The sequence below is a fragment of the Symphalangus syndactylus genome, chromosome 5 (genome assembly GCF_028878055.3).
Source record: "Symphalangus syndactylus isolate Jambi chromosome 5, NHGRI_mSymSyn1-v2.1_pri, whole genome shotgun sequence".
Classification (NCBI taxonomy): Eukaryota; Metazoa; Chordata; class Mammalia; order Primates; family Hylobatidae; genus Symphalangus; species Symphalangus syndactylus.
Window position 1 is genome coordinate 26,367,714 of NC_072427.2, and position 21,951 is coordinate 26,389,664.

The following is a 21,951-nucleotide window of genomic DNA, read 5'->3' on the forward strand; positions in this document are numbered from 1 at the left end:
TTTCAGAGTTTATAACTCATATTCCTTATTGTAAAAACTATAAAGAAGCTCCTTCAGAGGCAAAGAAAGTGAATCCAGAGGAAATAAGGTGATAAACATATAGTTAATTCTAATCATGTATCAACTCTATAAAACTGTTAATGAATAATGGGAGAGGGAGTGATCAGAATTAAAACTTTTAAAGTATTATCTGGAAGAGGAAAGAGATGTTGAATAAATTTAAATTTTAAGTCAAATATGCATATTATAAAAAAGTTATGAGTAATTATTAAAAGAGCAGGAAGAATTTGTACAACTTAATGCAGGACTTCTAAACCAGTGTAGAAAAAACAAGAGAACAAATAAAACCCAGTCAATTAAGAGAAGGTAGGAAATAAGAGAAATAAAGAAGCAAAGTATAACTAATTAATATCACAAATAAAATGACAGAAATATTTCAAAATACATCATATTATAATAAATATAAATTGCTTAAACTTACCAGTTAAAAGACTGTGAAGACTAGGACTCTCAAGCTGGATTTTTAAAAATTAAAATAAAATGCAGTCAAAGACTATAGGAGATATACCTGAAAATACTATCACAGGGTGGGCGCGGTGGCTCACGCCTGTAATCCCAGCACTTTGGGAGGCCAAGGCGGGTGAATCACCTGAGGTTGGGAGTTCAAGACCAGCCTGACCAACATGGAGAAACCCCGTCTCTACTAAAAATACAAAATTAGCCAGGGGTGGTGGTGCATGCCTGTAATCCCAGCTACTTGGGAGGCTGAGGCAGGAGAACCACTTGAACCTGGGAGGCAGAGGTTGCGGTGAGCTGAGATCGTGCCACTGCACTCCAGCCTGGGCAACAAGAGCAAAACTCCATCTCAAAAAAAAAAAAAAACAAAAAAACACTGTCACAGAAAGATTGAAAGTATAAGGATGAAATAAGGTTTATCAATCAAAACTAAATCAGAGTATTGTTAGTGTTTGTTACAGGCAAAATGGCATCACAGTTAAAGATTCTAAACTCTGGAACCAAATTGCCCAAATTTAAATACAAGCTGTTCTACTTATAAGCTATGTGATTTATTAGTTATTAGTTGGAGCACTATTAGTTATTACCGTGGGGTATATTATAGGTCTCTCTGTGCTTTAGTTTCCTTATCTGCAAAATGGGGATGATAATAGTATCTACTTTATATGATTTGTTTTATGTAATAGTCCCTTACATACAATAAGCACTCTAATAAGTGTGAGCTATAACATTATTATATTAACATAAATAAGAAAGATATTAAGGTTAAAAATAATTAAGGATACAAATAATTATTGCAAAAATGATAAATAAAAACAACTCACCAGGAAAATAATCCTGAACATATGAACACTCAATAATATAGCCTTAAAAATACATGAAGCAAAAATTAACAAAATTTCTAGGAAACATATGAAATTCACAATAATGCATAGAGATTTTAACATATATTTCTCAAGAAACTGAGTGATCAAAGAAAATAATACATTTGATATAAAAATACTAAAACAACACAATTAACAAACTTGATCTATACATACAGAGAACCTGGACCCAAGAATACACATTCTTTTCAAGTAATGCTGGCCACATATTATGATACAAATTTAAAAAAATGAATTTATATCCTGCAGTGAATTTCTTTTTTACAATAAAGTAATAAAATTAACAAATGCATACCCAAAGATATCACCTAAACACATGGAAATTTAAACATATAGGTCTCAATAATCTATAGGTCAAAAAATTAATCATAGTAAAAATTAGAATATGGTTGTAATTAAATGTAATGAAAATACTACATATCAAAACTGTAAACTATAGCTAAAGCTATCATTAGAGGAAAGCTTATAGTAATAAATACAAATAGTGGAATAAAAGGTTTAAAATCAATGAGCTAAGCATCCCACTCTAGAAGTAGGAAAAAAATCAGTATAGTAAATACAAAGGAAAATGCAAGAAGCAACTAAGGTTATGAGAAAAATTAGTGAAGTAGAAAACAAACAAACATTACCATCAACAAAACCTAAATGATTTCTTTGAAATAACAAATAAAATTGGAAATCTCTGGCAAGCATGATAAAGAAAAAAAGAAAAGAGACATGAATAAATAATGGAACAACATTAACGTAGGTAACACTTATGGAGAACTTTACTATGTGCCAGAAAGGTTCTAAACACTTTATAATGATTAACTTATTTAATCCTCAAAATCACCTTACAAAATAGGAACTAATACGATCCTAATTTTATCGCTGAATTTTCTCCAGCACAGAGCAGGTCAGTAACTTGTCAAAGGCCACACAGCCTAAGACATGTGTGAACCCAGGCCTTACTATACACTCTAAGTCTAGAGCTCACGTTACACATCACATTATACAGCACTTCACAAAATGAGGGATGAAAACAGGGATAGAGCCACAAATTCAATAGACAATTTTTTGAAATTTTTATTTAATATAACACCAAGGATTGCTGAATATGCAGGCAAACAGTTTTTATATGCTACTGGTGGGGATGAATATTGGGAGAATCACTTTAGAGGGCAATTTGGTAATATAGTTGAAGCTCAAGATAATCAAAACCTATTGCCCCCAGATCTACCTTGAGGTACCCTAGAGAAGCACGCACATAGGTTCACAAGGAGACAAAACTGTTATCAAACACTTTTGAATAGTAAAATAATGTGGGGGAATAAATGAGTTTATCCACATAGTTTATATTATACAACAGCTAATATGAACTTACTTACAATAAATTTGAAGATAAACCTCAAAAACTTAAGAATGCATGGAAAAAGTTGCGAATGGATCTATCATATCATTGATGTAACTGGAAAAAAAACCTCAAATAGATTATTTAGGGATGCATACATAAAAAGGAGAATGCAAAAATCTATATGGAAATGAAATATACCAGGTTTGGGATAGCAGTTTCTGGGAGGGGCAGGAAAGATGTGGTGTAGGGCCTACATTTAAGGCCCAATATGATGTGCTGCCCTGACACCTGGTGAAACCAGGAGGACCTCGAATGGCCAAACTGCAAGTTTCTCTACTCCTGCAGATAAGGTACCCTAGCCAAACCACTCTTCTTATCAAGGGACCAGGCACAGATTCTACTCACCCTGAGTGGCAGCTTCTGGTTCCCTGCCAGCCCTCAGAAATTTCCAAACAAGCCAATCACATCCTCTTGTGGGAATCAGGGGTCACCTCACCATTTTGATACAGCAAAGGCTGCCTCCCACAGCCCCTGTTTGTTTCCTCTAAGTGCAGCCCCCGTGTGGCCCTGTGTGGCTGTGGTGTCCTCCCCCTGCCCTCCTGTGAGTACAAACAATTAATAAATGACTGTCCATCTCATCTGCTCAGTGTTGGTGTCAAGTGTTCAGTAATCTCGGCAACCTTAGAGTGGAAACCCTCTCTCACCAATGCAGGGAGTAGCAGGTGATTAAAACAAAAGAAGTGGCAGGTGGGACTTGAACTATATCATATTTTCTTTAAAAACAAACAGAAAACAAACACTGAAGCAAAAATGACAAAACATTAACATCCATTTAATTTCATTGCTATATGGATGTCTACTGGGTTATTTTATGTACTTTTCTTAATTTTTTAAAATAAGTACTAATTTTAAAAATAAGGTAAAAACACTAGATAAACAAGTTCCAACTTATCTGCTTTTACCGAGACCTGCCAAAAAGAGAGCTAAAAGGAAATTTATATAAGTAAGGCTCTAAATGGGCAGTAACCACAAAGAAAAATCACAAGGCAGTTTTTTTGCTATTGTTTATGTTTTGTTGGAAGTTTTTTTTTCTTTTTTCATTCTTATGGGGCAAGGCCATGCATGTTAAAGGTAACACTAAGTAATTATTTGCTTTAATTATCTAAGAATTCTGGTCAAAATAAACATCTATTTGGATAGCCAAATATGAAAACTTACTACAAAGCTATTATTATAATTTGACAGATAAATATCAATGGAACAGAATAGAAAGTAGCAGACCCAAATATAAACAGTCAATATATTTTAAAGGTGGCTTTTCGACTCAATGAGAAAATAATGGTTTATTCAATAAACATAAATGTGTTACTTTGTTAGTTAAATACTACTGGAATGATTGGTTAATCAACTGGTAAAAAGTTAGCCCCACTTCTTGCCATTTACAAAAGTAAATTACAGATGAAATATAAAGCAGAAAATTTGAGTCAAGATTTAGATAATTTGAGGTTGTGAAAGGGTTTTCCACACAAGATCCCAAAAGTTGAAATAATTAAGATGAAGACTGATAGGTTTGGATAGATAAAAATTGCTTACCATGTCAGTAAACATAAAAAAACATAAACATTAAAAAAATAAATAAATAAAGCAAAAAAACCTTGAAAAAACAGAATGCAGAAAATTCTTGCATTTCATTGAAAGCTCTTAAAAATGAATACGAAATAATGAACAATTCAAAGAAACAAATGGTTAATTTACAAAGAAAGGAAGCCAAAGAAAAAATGTGTAACATCATAATAAATAAAGCAAAGTAAAACAGCAATTTGTTTGAATACTTAATTATTTATAAATCTAAAGAAAATAAAAATGTTTTCTAAGTGGAAAAGTACTAAAGACTAAGGGTTTTGACTATTATTAAGGGTTTTTGATATTATTTATAACCAGTGTATAGTATATTTGTTATGGTATCTATAATCAATATACTTATACCACCGTTGGGGAGAATGAGGGAAAATAGGCACTCCCATGTATTGCTGGAGAAGTATGTGACTTATAGGAAGTAATCAACAATAAAACTTGAAAAATACGCATACCCTTGAAATGAAGCAAATCCACACTTCTAAGTATTTATCTAAAGAAAATAATCAGATATTTGTAAACAAAGTTTATGAATATATTCTCTTTAATGTTGCTTAAAATAAGAAAAAATTAGCAATCATCTTTGTAGCCAACAATGGGTTCTATAAATTGCAGTGCATCCGTATGATAGAATACCATGTAGCCATTAATAAGTCATGGTGCAGAAATATATTTATCGGCATGTTTAATTTTTAATGTATTCTTAAGTGAAAAAGTATACCACTAAATGGTTGCTTGTATTATGACATAAAATTTTATACATACACTCGCCCTTTGTATATATTAATACTAAAATGTTAATAATAATTGTCTCTGGGTGGTTTTCTCTTCCTTTCATTTCAGGCCTGTTTTATTTAAATGTTCTAAATATGTGATTTTATAATAAAAAAGAAGAAAGGATTTGCAAGCAAATCCTGGCAAGGGGAATTTGAGGAAGTAAATTATCATCCCTAATCTTTGATTTTCTTATCTATAAAAGGAAGATATCAATTCCTCCTCCTGGGGTTACTAACAAGGTCAAATGAGACATCCATATTATTCATTCAAAAATGTTTCTTTTGTAACTGGTATGTGTCAGGCACTGTCTTAGCTGGTGGCAATACAGCAGGGTATAAGGCAGACAACGAACAAAACAAAAACCCTGCCCTCATGAGCTTATAATCTAGTGGGGGAGACAGATAATAAGCAAAATAGAAAAGTAAAATTTAGAGTGTATTAGACGGTAGAAAGTGCTATGGAGAAAAGCAGAAAAGGGGGTTAGAAAGAACAAGGGGAGGTATTACAACTGTAAACAAGATGGTCAGAGGAGGCTAGGGGAAAGATACCTTTGAATGTGGTCCTGAAGGAGGCAATGGAGCAAACTACCCGCCTGCCTGGGTGATGGGGAGGAGCAGGGGAAGGGGGAGGCAAAGCCCAGGCAGAGGAAGAGCAAGAGCAGATTTTATAAAGTACTTTTATGGCCAAATAAACATGCCAGTCCTTCCAGCTCAGGGCCTTTGCTCTTGCCTGCCTGGGCATAATGGCTCCTAAGACAGGGAACACTCACAATTTCCCAAGGCAGCCTCTTCCACAATTGTACCCACTGGTCCTCATCCTGCCCCAGGGACATGCAAAAGCCAAATCTGCTTTCGAAGGGCAGTTCTTCGAGTATTTAAGGATGGGTCTTACATCCCATTTCTCCCATTTGCTTCAGGACCTGGCTGCAGCTCCCTGCATCTTTTGGGTTGATGGAGAGAAGGCTACCAGGTGCAGTCTGACTCAAAAACTCAAGTCAAACCCCAGATCTTCTGCTTATGCAGGAAACTCACAACAGCCTTATAAAATATGGGAGATAAATCAAGTCTCCGGCCTCACCCCAGAGATTCTGACTCAGCAGATGAGGCCTGGAAATACGCATTTATAAGGTCCCCTAGAGGTTCTGGTGTAGTGGATGCAGTGACGGCTAACTGGGAAATTCTGGACTAGACAACACCTTGGGGCTAATGATCCATGTTTCTTTAAATAATTTCTAGTAGGCTCATGCACTTCTCACATTGTGTCTCCTTCCCTTGAAGTGCAGAAAAGAACAGGAGTCCCATTCCTCATTCCAGACACCATAATTTCAGCTAAGGATCTTTTTGGTGGCCATAGTATACTGTTGACTCAAGGCTGAGGTTATGGAAAACTAAATAATCGCATACTTTTTCCTTCCTGCTCTGACTACAGTCAGGCCTCTCCCATCCCTGCTGAGCGTCTTCAGAATCACCTTGTTCTTTCCGTCTTTCACCCACTAGCTCTAGGGAACACGCAACCTGAGCCAGACACTGTGCTCCTCACCAGGACAAAACTATAAATGAGACCCTGGCCATGCCTACAGGGGCAACAGGCTAGAGGAAGGGGAACACCAGTAAACCATCTGTCATAGCACAGGGCAGTCAGCGCTCCGATGGCATTGGCACAAACAGTGAGAGCCCACAGCCAACCACCCAGCCCAGAGACTACCTACCTTAAACCACAAACAACACTATCTACCCACGTCTCAGTCCCACACAACACAGAGAACATTCCCTGACTGACTGCCACCATATCCCACATACTCATGGCCTACTCCACCCACATCTCATTACTACCCAACCACACCCACACACACACTGCATACCCCACCCACATCTCATTACCCACCCACACCCACACTGCATACCCCACCCACATCTCATTACCCACCCACACCCACACTGCATACCCCACCCACATCTCATTACCCACCCACACTGCATACCCCACCCACATCTCATTACCCACCCACACCCACACCCACACTGCCTACCCCAACCACACACTCACTACCCCACACACACCCCCAAACACACTGCCTACCCCATCCACACCCCACACACTCACTACCCCACCCACACCCACACACTACCCACCCCACCCATATCCCACACTCACTACCTATACACACCCACACCAACACACTCACTACCCACCCCACACCCCACCCTTACTACCCACCCCAGCCACACCCACACACTACCCACCCCACACCCCACACACTCACTACCCACCCCATACACACCCACACACTCACTACCCACCCCACCCACACACTATCCACCCCACACCCCACACACTCACTACCCACCCCACCCACACACCACACACACACTACCTACACACACCCCACACACTCACTACCCACCCCATACACACCCCACACACTACCCACCCCACTTGCACCCCACACACTCACTACCCACCCCACCCACACCCCACACACTCACTACCCACCCCACCCACACACTACCTACCCCATCCACACCCACACACTCACTACCCACCCCACCCACACACCACACACTACACACACCCCACACACTCACTACCCACCCCACACACTACCCACCCCACTTGCACCCCACACGCTCACCACTCACCCCACCCACACCCCACACACTCACTACCCACACTCCACACACTACCTACACACACCCCACACCCCACACACTCGCTACACACCCCACCCACACCCCACACACTCACTACCCACCCCACCCACACCCCACACACTCACTACCCACCCCACCCACACCCCACACACTCACTACCCACCCCACCCACACCCCACACACTCACTACCCACCCCACCCACACCCCACACACTCACTACCCACCCCACCCACACCCCACACACTCACTACCCACCCCACCCACACCCCACAACCTACACACACACACCCCACACACTCACTACACACCCCAACCACACTCCACACACTACCTACACACACCCACACCCCACACACTACCCACCCCACCCACACCCACACACTACCTACACACACCCACACCCCACACACTCACTACCCACCCCACACTCCACACAGTCACTACCCACCCACACCCACACATGCACTACCCACCCACACCCCACACACTCACTACCCACCCCATCCACACCCCACACACTCACTACCTACACACCCACGCCTATATCCCACACACTCGCTACCCACCCACACCCCACACACTCACTACCCACCTCACCCACAACCCACACACTCACTACCTACACACACCCACACCCCACTCACTCCCTACCCACACCCCACACACTCACTACCCACCCCACACCCCACACACTACCTACATCATCCACACCCCACACACTACCTACATCATCCACACCCCACACACTACCTACACACACGCACACCCCACACACTCACTACCTACCCCACCCACATTTCACCACCCACACCCCACACACTCACTACCTACCCCACACCCCACACACTACCCACCCACACCTACACTCACTCATTACCTCACATGCACTCACTACCATCCACACCCACACCAACTCACTACCCACCCCACCCACATTCACTCATTACCTATCCATACCTCTACCCACTCACAACCTATCCCACTCACACCTACTCACTACCCACCCACACCCACTCGCCAACCACTTATACCCACACTTACTACCCACCCAAGTTCACACCCAGTCACTATCCACCCATACCCACACCCAATCACTGCCCACATCCACTCACTACCTCTCCCGCCCACATTCAATCACTACTCACTCACACCCAATCACTACCCACCCATACCCACACCTACTCACTCCTCCCCATTCTGCACTCACGTAGCCAAAAGACTTTCATCTTCTTCAATTTCCATGCCTGAGACAAGCCTCCTTTTATTGTTTCCCAAGTTTTGCCTCCTTACCACTGTTCAGTCTTTTAGGCTGCCAGGATATGCTAAAGCTTTCAGTTCCTAGTGACTGGTTGATCTTGCTTTGTTTGTTTTTTTTAGTTACTTGAAGCCTCCTCTAGTAACCCTAAAACTTGCATGTTTAGCTTCCTGAATAAAACTTTTTCTCCTCAAGATCCCAGTGTTATTGAAGAGGGATCAGTGGGGTAATCACATGAGCCACTGAAGGTCAAAATTCTTCACTAGAACACAAAGTAAATGGCAGGAAGAAAGGGTGCAGGGAATTGGACACATATTGAGTAAGACACTGAAGTTGGGGACAGTGGAGGGCTCACTGGCTGAGAGCTTTTGCAGTATGAAGTTCTCACAGGCCATGTCAGTAGAAAACTCTGTCATGTGAGCTCCCATTGGCTAAGGGCATGGAACAATGCTCAGAGCATCAGAAAAATCATACAGCTGTGTTCGATAAATCATGCTTTAGGGATAATATTAAATGACATGCATGCATATGCGTGGAGTCTATTGAGCAGGTAGTTCTCTAACTTGGACAATGAAGGATACATTGGCATGTCGGTCCTATGATACAGTCATTCACTTCATTCCACTAACTCCCCTGGCTTTCATTCTTGGCTCACAAAGCACCTTCTGTTTATTATCTGGCTTTTAATGGACAATTCTGTCCAATCACTGAACACATTTATCAGATTCACTTGCTTCTTTCTAAACTATGAAATCAGCATATTATAGCTAGTGCATCAGGCTTTCGGTTTTCATGTTCCTTCTCTAAAGGACTAACCTGAGTATATTACCAAATAAGCTCTCCAACCAGGCCAACTGACAGTCACATGCCAGGATGCGGTGCTCATATACAGGTCCTGACCCCCATGAAGCCCTGTCTCAGCAAGGACTGGCCTTCCTGGATAACACTGCTATCCTGATCAGCAGCCAGTATGATCCTAAGTTCTTTACATGTTGCATCAGTCACGTATGCTAGGTTACACTGCAGCAACAAATAATCCCCAGCTTTCCGTTTGTTTATTATCAATGGTACATGTCCATTATGCGTCAGCAAGAAGCTCTGCTCCACATCATCCTCAATCCCAGACCCAGGCTGAGGGAGGAGCAGCCACTTTCTGGAGACTTAACTACCACTGAAACAGAGGAAAAGGGAGAACATGGTGAGGCACCTGCTGACTCTTAAAGGTTCATGTACCTTCTGGCCAAACAAGTCACATGGCTATACCTAATTTCAAATTAACAGGAAAATGCAATCTTACTATGTGCCCAGAAGCAGAGACAGCCAGAATCTTTAAGAACAAAATTAATAGCCACCATATATACGCTTCTATCCCCTCTTGGGGCAATCCATTCCCAATATTAACTTTAATTATTTTAAAGGACTTCCTACAATAAGCCAAAATCTGTCTGTGCCAGGCACTAGAGATACAGCAACAAATAAATCAAAGTCCCTGCTCTCCTAAGATTTCCACCATAGTGTATCATCCACCAGTCTTTGGTCTGCCAGAATAACTTTATTCCCTCTTCATTTCTTAATCCATTCAATAAGCATTTACTAAGCACCTACTTACATGCCAAGCACTGTGTTAGACTCAGAAGGTCCAGGGCTGAAAAAGTTATGGTCCTCCCAGAGCTGACATTGTAGGGGTTTAGCTAGCCATCCAGGAGGATCAGTTACAGGTACATGATGATTTATTTATAACACTGAGCTAGGTGACCACAACATTTCACTGGAAGCACTCAGAGAGGGAATATGCCATATTGCAGAGAGAAGCTTCCAGTGATTCTCAAACTGAATTCTGAAGGGCCTGTAGGGGTTCCAAAGGGTGCTTCAGACACCACACTGAGAGTGAACTGGCTGCTATGTCCCTCCCTTGCTCTTAAATCCGTTTTGCATACTTAACTTTTTTTTTTTTTTTGAGACGAATTTTTGTTCTTGTTGCCCAGGCTGGAGTGCAATGGCATGATCTCGGCTCACCGCAACCTCTGCCTCCCAGGTTCAAGCGATTCTCCTACTTCAGCCTCCCGAGTAGCTGGGATTACAGGCATGCGCCGCCACGCCTGGCTAATTTTTTGTATTTTTAGTAAAGACAGGGTTTCTCCATGTTGGTCAGGCTGGTCTTGAACTCCCGACCTCAGGTGATCCACTTGCTTCGGCCTCCCAAAGTGCTGGGATTACAGGCGTGAGCCACCGCTCCCAGCCACTTAACTTTTATAAAAGATTTAATTTAAAGGGTTCTACTCTTAGAGAAAGGGAAAAAGAGGGAAACAAATCCGTGATCTAGTCTGATACTCTCTCATTTTACACATGTGAAAACAAGCATGCATTAAAGTTAAATAATTTACCAAGGTCATATAGTGAGTTTGAAGCATGCCTAGGTAGGAAGCCAACTCTCTGCCCGTCTTAAGCTTCATAGCCTTCTTTTCTTTTTTTGAAATTTACACCAAGTCTGCAGAGGAAGCTCCAAAAACAAAGATTTGAATGTCTGTCAGTGGGAAAAGCTAATCAGTGGGATTCAGCAACATATTCACAGAGGAATCTAGAACCTTTTCCTAGCTATTTTGAGAATGCATATTACCACCTGGCTGGAGCAGAGAGCAGGGGCCTCCCCTGCCTTCTCCTGGCCATTAAATCCCTGCCCAGCAGGCACAGAGCCATAACTGCAACAATGGCTTCTGCTGCACGTTTGTCAAGATTCGAGAAAGGGCTCATTTTGGGAATCCTGAGTGAGAAAATTCTCAGATCAGTTCTGTGCGTCTGCTGTGAATAGAGGCAAGAGAGAAATTTCAACCTCACGGGAGCATAACTGTTTCAGAGTATCAGAGAGTTCATAAATATGATGGGTTTTAGAAACTGGAAAGACATCAATTTTGCCTGGAGCATTGGCCAGAAAAAAAAATGGCATTATGTATCTAAAATTCAAAAGGAACATAACACCGACAACAAAACCTTTTGTCTGCCTTCCAAATGTTAAGTGCTATACACTTCCTCACCAAACTCATCAGAAATGCAAATAAACTGTTTGATCTATTCTTTCTCTGGCAACCGACATTTATTTTCACATACTCCCTGATCTATGCAAGTCTCTCAGAAACACACAATAAAAATCAGACTTTATTTACCAGACATTTAAGGTTTTCCCTCCAGGCTCCTGTAGCCTGAGAAAATCTCCAAGTTTGCTCTCTCTGCAGACTCACCACCGTCTCCTGCTCTACCCTCCTCTGATACACAAGAGGAAAACCCATTAAAGGGTGTTGTACAACTCCAGGCATCCTACTCTCTCTAATCCACTTCTCTTATTTCAACAATACCCAAAATATTGAAATAATTAAGTGGGCTAGCTTCCACCTGCAGGGCAGGCCCAGTGATGCTGGTGTCTGAGAAATTATGAGGAAGGGCCATTTACCGTCCCTCTCCATCAGAGAGAGGTAGCAGTGGCAGCTCGTTTGCTAGAATAAAGGGTGCATAACTGGCCACATAAGCTGCTGCCACACTCCTCCTAGCAACTCTTCATGCCATGTATAATATCGCAGAGCATAAAATTGCAGAGCCCAGCAATGAGGCCTCCAACCACAGCAGCAGGGGTGGCGGCATGGTTCTACCACCTCCCAACCATATGGCTCCATCCACAACAGAAATGGGTGAGAAGCCTTTAAGATAGATGTATATTGTTTATGGCAGAAACTCTGGATTTTTCCTCTCCTTAGGTCTTCACCAAACATAACTTAATTCCCACTGAATTAAGAGCACCTGAACACAACCTTACCTTCCCTGCCGCTTAACACAGTAACAATCTTCCAGCAAAACAACGCCAGAGTGCGCGCTGTGAGAGTTAGGCTACTCAAATGTTACGCTCCCCGCACCGCCGGCGAGGGGACAAATGACTACTCTGATGGATTCGGTAGCCCAGGGAAATTATCGCTTTCGGAGGGATGGCGGCAGAGCAGGTCGGGCATGCTGCATTTGCCTGAGTTGAGCTTACGCTCCCCGCGGGCCAGGCCCGGCTCCCGTGCTTTCTGACAGGTGAAGTTAAGCATCCTTATCAAACCCTCGGGAAGAACAACGATCCCATTCCACGTTAACGTGACTGGAAATCTCAATTTAAGAATTGGATGCACCGGTCGGTCCATCTGGGGCTTGTCCAGCTTTCCATCTTACTTCGCACCTCTGATGTGTCAGGCTTTTTGCACAGATAGCTCACATATTTAACCCTCAAAACACCGTTTCCTGAAGCGATTCTCAACCAGGAAAACTTGCCCCAAACTGCATGATCTTCTTCCGTGGCTTCTCTTCCCGAATCCCCGCTCTGTACACCAGGTGCGGCCCAGCCCCGCAACCGCACACACCTTTTCAGCCCCTGCCCTGAGCGCAGCTACGAGGGCCCCCACACCTCCGTGGCCCGCAATGCTCCGGGACCAAGCCGAGGCAGGGAGGCGCTCCCGCAGCTCCCGACTTTACAACCCGCGCGCGTGTGCACCGAGCCGCGGGCACACCGCGAACACACACACACACACACACACACACACACACTTGTGCGCTCCCGCCCTCCGCCCGGCCCGGGCTCTCCGAACTTACCTCCGAGGCGCCCCAGGCGCAGGGCCCGCGCTTCTCTGCGGGTCTCCAGCGGCTGTTCGGCAGTGGTCCGCACGGCCTCCGCTGCCGCGCCTCCGGTAGGCTCCACAGTCAGCTGGTCACTGTCATCCGGCAGCCCGGATTCGGCGCCCAGGGTTGCACCCCAGGGATGGAGCGACTTTCGCCGCCGCCCGGGTCCAGGTCTGCGCTCACACGCGCGGCGCCCACCTGGCTGCAGCCCCGGCCAGGGCCAGCGCGCCGCGGCTGAGGCGGGCGCTCGGACTCCTCTGGGGCGGCGCGCAGCCTGCACACGCTCGCATGACGCCCGCGCTCCAGCGGCCCCGGGACGCGGCCTCACCCTCAACCCCTGGCGGACTCAGCCTCGGTCTTTGTGTCTCGGTCGGCGTCGCCACGTCATGGGCTTTCAGGCTGGGAGCAGCGCGCGCCGGGAACGCGGCTGGGGAGAGCTGGGCTGGGCTTCTCCACCGCCGCCCGCCCGGGGCGCTCAAGCTGGCGGGGCGCACGGGCAGCAACTGCGAGCACACTGGGGGACCGAGGGGGCGGTCCCGGGGAGGGGCGCGGCGTCGCGCCAAGGGGGTGCCCTGCCAGAGGCTGCGGCGGAGGAAAGTGGGAGTCGGAGCGCCGTCGGAGCCCCGCCGGAGCCCCGGGAAGGCGGTGTCCGTTCGGTCCCAGGTCGCGGCTGCAGCGCCGAGGGGAAAGCGAGCCGAAGCTGCGCGCTGGAGGGAGCCCAGCACTCGGAGCCACCCGCGGGGTTCGCGTCTCCCCACTCCCCTATGCTGAAGGTGACTGCGGCCCCCAGTGGCAAGCAGGGGCGAAGAGTGTCCTCGGCTCTCCTCTTCCCAGGGAGCACTCGGCTCACCCTGCTGGGGCTTCGGACTCTGCAGTGCTCTGCAAGGCCAGGGCCAAGTGGTCACTTCACTCATTGATTTCTTCTTTTGGCTGGTGTCGGCTTAATTGCGATCCAGATTGGAAAGACTGTCACGTGACCACCCCTCCCTGTTTCCCCCCCCCCCACACACACACACTCACTCATTCACACACCCCCACTCACTCATTCACACACCCCCAAACCCCACGAAACTGGGATGGGTTTCCAAAAGTCTTACTGGATACATGGATCAGAAATGGAGGCCTTCCGTGTCACCCTGTGTGCTGCAGTGGAGCCGAAACAGAGCAGCTGCCTCCGGTGGCCCTATCTAGACAGATCCTGTCCCTGTGGCTGGAGAAGTTCACGTTAACAGCAGTTTGCATCCCCAAGACAAGAACAACACAAAGAGTGAGGGAGGGAATCATAGTTTCGGGGCCTTGGAATCTCGTTTCAAAAGGAAAGCAACACCCCCACCCCACCACCCCACCTCCTTCCCTGCCACCGAGTTACCGAACAGAGCTGCTAAGGAGCATACCTCCCCAGGGACAGAGCCCTCTCCGGGGGCTGTGGCGGCTTTTCCCTGGCCAGCTCCTCCCTGACATTTGCCACCTGTGATCGGGGGACGCAGATCTCCGTCTCAGCCTCCCTCAGCTGTCTGGACGTGGGTGGCAACAACGCTTTAAAAGTGAACTTGCAGCTAGTCCCAAGATTCATCATCTGATTCTATTTTTTGGTGCATGTTCAAATTTTTTTACCTAATAAATTTTTACCTAATAAAAAGGCTTTTAAAAAAATATTTACCTAATAAAAAGTCTTTTAAAAACAAAACAAAAAACAACAAAAGTGAACTTGCTAATAAATGGATACTTTAAATAACGCCCTATCAGGGTGATAAGTGTTGACAACTACATTTTCCCAGAGCTCCTCTCTGCCCAAGTTTTTAAAACCCATTTGCCTTTATTACCTTATTGTGAGGCAAGTTCAAACCTATTCTAATTAGGGCAAACAGATTTGAAAATGTAAAGTAGGAGTGAAGTTTGTTTGATTCACTGTACCTTGCCTAGTGATCTTAAATTTGTGTGTAGTGCTGGCTCTGTCTTTGGGTCCCAATATTGTTTGTGGCAAAAGAGAGCATAAGCTTAAGGAGTAAAGGGGGTCCCCAGGGTAAGAAGCCTGTTTGGTAATAGCTAAAGACTGTTTGAGGGCCTCATTGCCCTTTGAGTTCAGGGGCAGGTTATTTGAGATCTGAACAAATATATGTTTCTCCCCAAACCGAGAAGAGTTGAATCCACTTGGAACAATTAGAAAAGGAAGCTGTGTGGGATCTGCCTTTTCTTTTGCTTTGAGTTCTTCTTTCTTGTTTTTTCTCCTATTTCTTCATGAAATACCACCACAGAGACCACATTCTAGAAGGAAAAACCATAGCTTCCTGAAACTCAGATTCAGCAAAAATCTGCTTTTCCCTCCCTTAGTTCAGCTGAGGTCGGCTAGAGGTTTATTTAATTTCTTTCTGAAATAACCCTTTTGGAAAACAACTTTTAAAATTTGAAGCAGCATAAAACGAAAATGCAGAGTAGAGCTTTCTGATCCTACAGTTACTCAGTTCCAGCCAGAAGCTGGCTAGTGGTGTTTACAGACACAAAGGATTCAAGTGGTTGCCCTTTTCCCCCTCCTGGCTACTAATTTCTGTAAGCCTGCCCCAGAAACCCTCATTCAAGCCTTGGGAGGTATTCCTCTCACTTGTGGCCACTCACCCCTCCCCAAGTGGACACAGACACAGTAACACCTCAGCCAGATGCTCTCTCCTGTGCCCCCCTCTCTTGGGAAGAGGCTGGAACTGGGACTCCCCCTCATGTTGCGCACACACACAGTGGACATCTTTATGCACACCCCATCTTCCCCACCTGGGGAAAAGTGAAGGATATTTGTCTGCACCTACTCACTGCACCAGAGTGATACTAAATTATATTCGCCGTTTATCTATGGACCCAAGGCATTCAGTTTGCAGGGGCTGGGGGATGATGTGAATTCATGGCACCACACCCCCAGGATAAGTAGTTTAAAAAATGTTTTTGTCTGGGCAATAGAAAGAGACTGATGATGAGATGGGAGACTGCGCACCAGATCACGAAGACAAGAATAGAATCAGCATCCAGAAACTAACCAGCCTCCACATTTTCCTCTGTTTCTAGTGGTGTCCCACTCAGATCCAAAATTTCTCTTCATAATATCATTGGCAATGGTGTGAAAACCCAATGTGGTGTAAAAGAAACAGCTTTGAATTTGGAATGTGAAGACATGGTTTTAGGCATTTGTTAAGTGATATAAACCACCTATGTGAACTTGGACAAATCACTTGACCTGGTTTTGGTCCTCTAGCACTTTAAATGGAGGGTTCTACTTAAATTTAATATTTGAACCCAGAAACATGGACGCTTTCCATCTTACAGGATTGGAGGTTGATTATGAAACCTAATAAATTGATGAGGTCCATGTGATCCAGTCTCAATAAGTGTCCCATTCAATGAAATATAGTCCAGCAGCCAAGAGAAATGTATCATTAATCAAATCCTTTATTTGAACTTCTCCGAGACTAACATCCTTCTCTCTCTCTAAGCCCTTCTTACCTCAGCTGCTTCAAAGCTCCTCTTTCTCCAGTGCCCCCCAAATTCTCTCTAAATACATAACACACATCTTTCTTCATCTCTCCTTTCCTACCTCCTCTCTACTTTTCTGTATTGTGTAGAGCTATGCATTTTCTCTCTCCTGTCTTTAGGGGAGGGAAGGGGAAAGGAAAACTGTGGGCAAAATCAGAATTCTCTTTAGTGATAGAGGTAGGGGAGAAGACTGTGACCATTGACACATTAATACTTTTTAATCCGTCATAATTAGATCTCCTGTGGTACATTTTAGATGTATTGAACTATTAGAAAAGGCCACTGGATATAGCATCATTATGTAATGATTTTGTCTCCAGCTCACCTACTATCTAGGTAAACTTGAGAAAGTTTCTTAACCTCTCTTGAGCTTCAGTATTATCATCTATAAAAGTGTAATAAGAGATTTCACAGAGTTTTTGGGAAGATGAGACGAATGCAAAGTGGAAGCCTCATAACAGGTATTCAGCAAAAGTTTGTGACTAAAAATGGCAGGCTGGAAGGAAGAAAAGGTGGAGGGAGGGAGGGAAGGAGGAAGGAGGGAGGGAGGGGGAAGAAAGGAAGGAAAGAGGGAAGGAGGGAGGGAGGGAGAGAGGGAGAGGAGGGAGGGAAGGGGAAGAAAAGAAGGAGGCAAAGAGGGATGGGGGAGGGAGATGAGGGAGGGAGGGAGGGAGGGAGGAAGGAAGGAAGAGAAGGAAAGAAGAAAGGAAGGAAGAAAGGAAGGAAGAAAAGAAGGAAGAAAAGAAGGAAGAAAGGAAGGAAGAAAAGAAGGAAGAAAGGAAAGAAGAAAAGAAGGAAGAAAGGAAGGAAGGAAGGAGGGAGGGAGAAGAAAGGAAGGAAAGAAGAAAGGAAAAAAAGAAGAAAGGAGGGAGGGAGAGGAGGGAGGGAGGGAGGAAGGAAGGAGGGAGAGAAGGAAGGAAGGAAGGACTTTTATCTTGGCATCTAGGCATAAGCTTGAATGCACCAGTGAAGAAGGAATTGGGCATGGGAAAACTGTTTCCTCCTCTGGGCTGAAAGGCTGAGCTGTAATCTCCTTTTGGATCCTGAAAGAAGACGTTGCTTTGCTGGCTGACAAAACGGCAAGCAGTACACATTTTTAAAATCATGTCATTGGCATGGGTACCCCGTGATTAGTGCTCAGCAGCTCACTCTCTGATTCTCCTCTGAGCTGCCCAAGAATCCTGTATCTTTATTTCTCCTGGGTACTCCAGGGTTGTCACCTGCCAGGACAGCACTTAATGACTTCACACCGAACCCAGAGTTTTTTAGATCTCATTCTATTAAGCCTCACTTGTCCTGTATCTTATATAAGCACTTAAAAGGATATATGTCATGCACAAATAAATCTCAGAGATCACTTAAGATATCAATTTTCAGGCAGTAGAACAGTAGCTTCTAACCTCTGCTTCGCTTCCTAGGGAAAAACTTTTTGATATAATATCTGTTCCCAGAGGAATTCCACCAGTGGCAGGACTTTAGCTACAACAATAGTTTATGAGACACAAATTTGGGGTGAAGTGGAATATAGAGCCACTCCCCAACTCTAACCCTTTGGTGTGAGTTAAATGGGTAGAGATTGATAGTAGCAGATTGCCAATCATAAAAATGAGATCCAGAAGGAATAGTAAACTTCTTATTTTTTAACTTTTATTTTAGGTTCAAGGGTACATATGCAGGTTTGTTATATAGGTAAACTTGTGTCATGAGGGTTTGTTGTACAGATTATTTTGTCATCCAGGTATTAGGCCTAGTACCCATTATTTTTCCTGATCCTCTCCCTCCTCCCATCCTCCACCCTCCAGTAGGCCCCAGCCCCCCTTGTTCCCTTCTTCGTGTCCATGAGTTCTCATCATTTAGCTCCCATTTATAAATGAGAACATGCACTATTTGGTTTTCTGTTCCTGCATTAGTTTGCTAAGGATAATGGCCTTCAGCTCCATCCATGTCCCTGCAAAGGACATGATCTTGTTTTTTCATGGCTGCATAGTATTCCATGGTGCATATGTACCACATTTTTTTATCCAGTCTACTATTGATGGACATTTAGGTTGATTTCATGTCTTTGCTATTGTGAATAGTGCTGCAATGAACATACATGTGCATGTATCTTTATGGTAGAACTATTTATTTGACTTTGGGTATATACCCAATAATGGATTGCTGGGTCAAATGGTAGGAATTATAAACTTCTAAGTGGTGCTGCGAATTATAAATGAATCTGAAACTAGAACTGAGTTCTTCTGAATGCAGCCCAGTGCTCACAAAGGGTTACTTCCTAAATTTCCTAAAATACGGCCTGGAATTCAGAGCATCTCTATGCTGTCTAGGAGCTTCCCTGAGTCAGGCTGGAGACTAGAGGCCTCTCTAGACCAAGGTGAGTATAGCAGTACCCATGGTCCCCTTCAGAAGGCTGGGCCCAGGGAGCCAGGCTGAGCATACTACAGCTTGAGTTAATCCACGCTCCACTGAATTCTACTTTCCTGCTTTGCAAATGGCCTTTCCAAGCAGAGGCTGCTGTGGTGGCCTGTTTGGCAGATGCAGAGGATATTCATTTTTTGTTTTTTGGCTGCCCAGATTCCAAATTCTCTCCCTATTTCAATGGAAGCTGCCATAGTGAAATTTCAAGAGCCTCTCTTCTCCTGAGCCTTGACAGCACGGGCACGGGCAAGTGGCCCGAGCTTGGCCAACCCAATGCTTTTGCCTGAGGCTGTGAATCTGAAGCCAGGGACGATGTGAAAGAATCTGGTGACAGTCTGAAAATCATCCCACCCCTAGTGGTAGTGGCATCCAGGGCACAATGGTCTGAGTCCAGTAGTGGGAGCAACAGAGCCTAAACAGCCTCTTCCTGTGGCACGACCTTGGCAGTGATTCCAGCCCCCCAACTCCCCCAGTTTCCTTCAGTTCCTGCATGCATATTTTCCGATACTGATTCTCTGGCCCCACCACTGATTCTGTCAGCTCCTGATATCCTTTCAATAGATTCCTTCACTCCCCAAGCATGCGAGAGTCAGTGTCTGATGTTGGCAACCCAGAGTTCTGACTGGTGCATGAGAGATTGGCTTTCGACTCTTGGAAATGATCATGCCCTGGAAGTCCCAGACAGGACAGCTGCGTTGAGATCCAGCTCCGAGTGTCCAGCCATCATGAAACAGAACTCATCAGGCCACAAGAGCTTCCTGATGCTTCCCTCTCCACTGCAGGATACAGGGCCATGTTGTACAACACAGGGGCTAAAGTGTGGTGTACTGACCAAGGAGGCAGGAGGCTTGGGTTTCAGGCCCGGCTCTCGCATGTCTGGCTCTGATACCTTGGCCAAGGCACTGCAGTCCCTGGACTTCCGTTTCCTCAGCTGTCGAGTGAAGAGGCTACACCATGTGTTTCCTAGAGACCTTTGCCACTCCGATGCTCAAGGATTCCTGGATGTCTGGAGGAGAGTCCCCAGTCGTCCTGGCTGCCAATTTTTACCTCCAAATGAGTGAGGCTTGTTGGTTGAGCTGCCATGAATGAGAGATAAAGGAGGAAACAGTGGGGAGGGGAAAGGAGCTTTGTCCATGGTTTGAGATCCTAATTTCATCATGTGAGGTAAGGGAGGAATGAGACGTGCTGTCCTGGTACAGGGGTAAGTGGGGAAATCAATACATTTTGGGCATCACCATTTAACTTACAGTCACCTATTAACTTAGTGTTGAAATGGGATGACAGTTATATACTTCGTTAAAGAAGAACCATGGGCCCGGCACGGTGGCTCACGCCTATAATCCCAGCACCTTGACAGGTGGGCAGATCATCTGAAGTCAGGAGTTCAAGACCAGCCTGGCCAACATGGTGAAACCCCGTCTCTAATAAAAATACAAAAATTAGCCGGGCGTGGTGGCGCATGACTATAGTCCCAGCTACTTGGGGGACGGAGGCAGGGGAATAGCTTGAACCTGACAGGCAGAGGCTGCAGTGAGCCAAGATGGTGCCCCTGCACTCTAACCTGGACGACAGAGTGAGACTCTGTCTCAAAAAACAAACAAACAAACAAACAAAAAGAACCATGACTCCTCCTTTTTGAGACAATAATTGCACACTAATGCTTATATAATTTATAGATGTCATTGCTTTTGTTGAAACATGAGTGTTGAAACTTGCATCCTGGAAAGAAGTATCTAGGCCTTCCTTCTATTTCTTCTCTGCAGCATCCAAGCATCCAATAACATCCAAGTGACTTGGAAAGCAAAAGAATGATTTTTTGTGGATTTGGGTCACTGATATATCCCAAGCACTAAAACAGTGCCTGAAATACAGTAGGGGCTCAGTCAATATTTGCCAAGTGAGTTCAGTGTTCTTGTAAAAATTACCGAGCATGAATCTCCTTCATTTTCAAGTCCCCACAACTAAATGCAAGACCCAACACATAATAGGTGCTCAGCACATGTTTATAGAATCATCTCTGTACTTTCATGCAATTTTATCTGGGCACTTCCCAGCCGAAGCTGAACATTAACCTTGTAATATCCTCATGCTGCAGCAGGGATTTGGTTTATTTGTTATTTTATCATGACTTGACAGATGGGAGAAGAAAGCCACAGCGCTGTGAATGAAATGACTTCACCGGGTCATTCAGAGAGTGGGAGTTCTCTAACGCTGTTCTAACATTTTCTCCACTAGACTAAACTTCAAAAAGAATTGGATCTCAATTCGGCATACCTAAATAATATTGCCTGAAAAGGAAAGTTCAACGAAAGGAAACTCGATTG

General features: G+C 44.6%; 1 protein-coding gene across 2 annotated transcripts in view; it reads right to left on the reverse strand.

Annotated features, from left to right (window-relative positions):
* Positions 1–21,951, reverse strand: part of MINAR1 (membrane integral NOTCH2 associated receptor 1) — a 60,086-nt gene that overhangs the window by 25,966 nt on the left and 12,169 nt on the right. The window contains exon 1 of one of the 2 annotated variants that reach the window (XM_055277517.2): positions 13,667–13,788. The exons of the other annotated variant lie outside the window; for it this stretch is intronic. The gene's annotated coding sequence lies outside the window, so the exon portion shown is untranslated. Of the gene's footprint in view, positions 1–13,666; positions 13,789–21,951 lie in introns of those variants that run through there. 2 annotated transcript variants of the gene reach the window in all.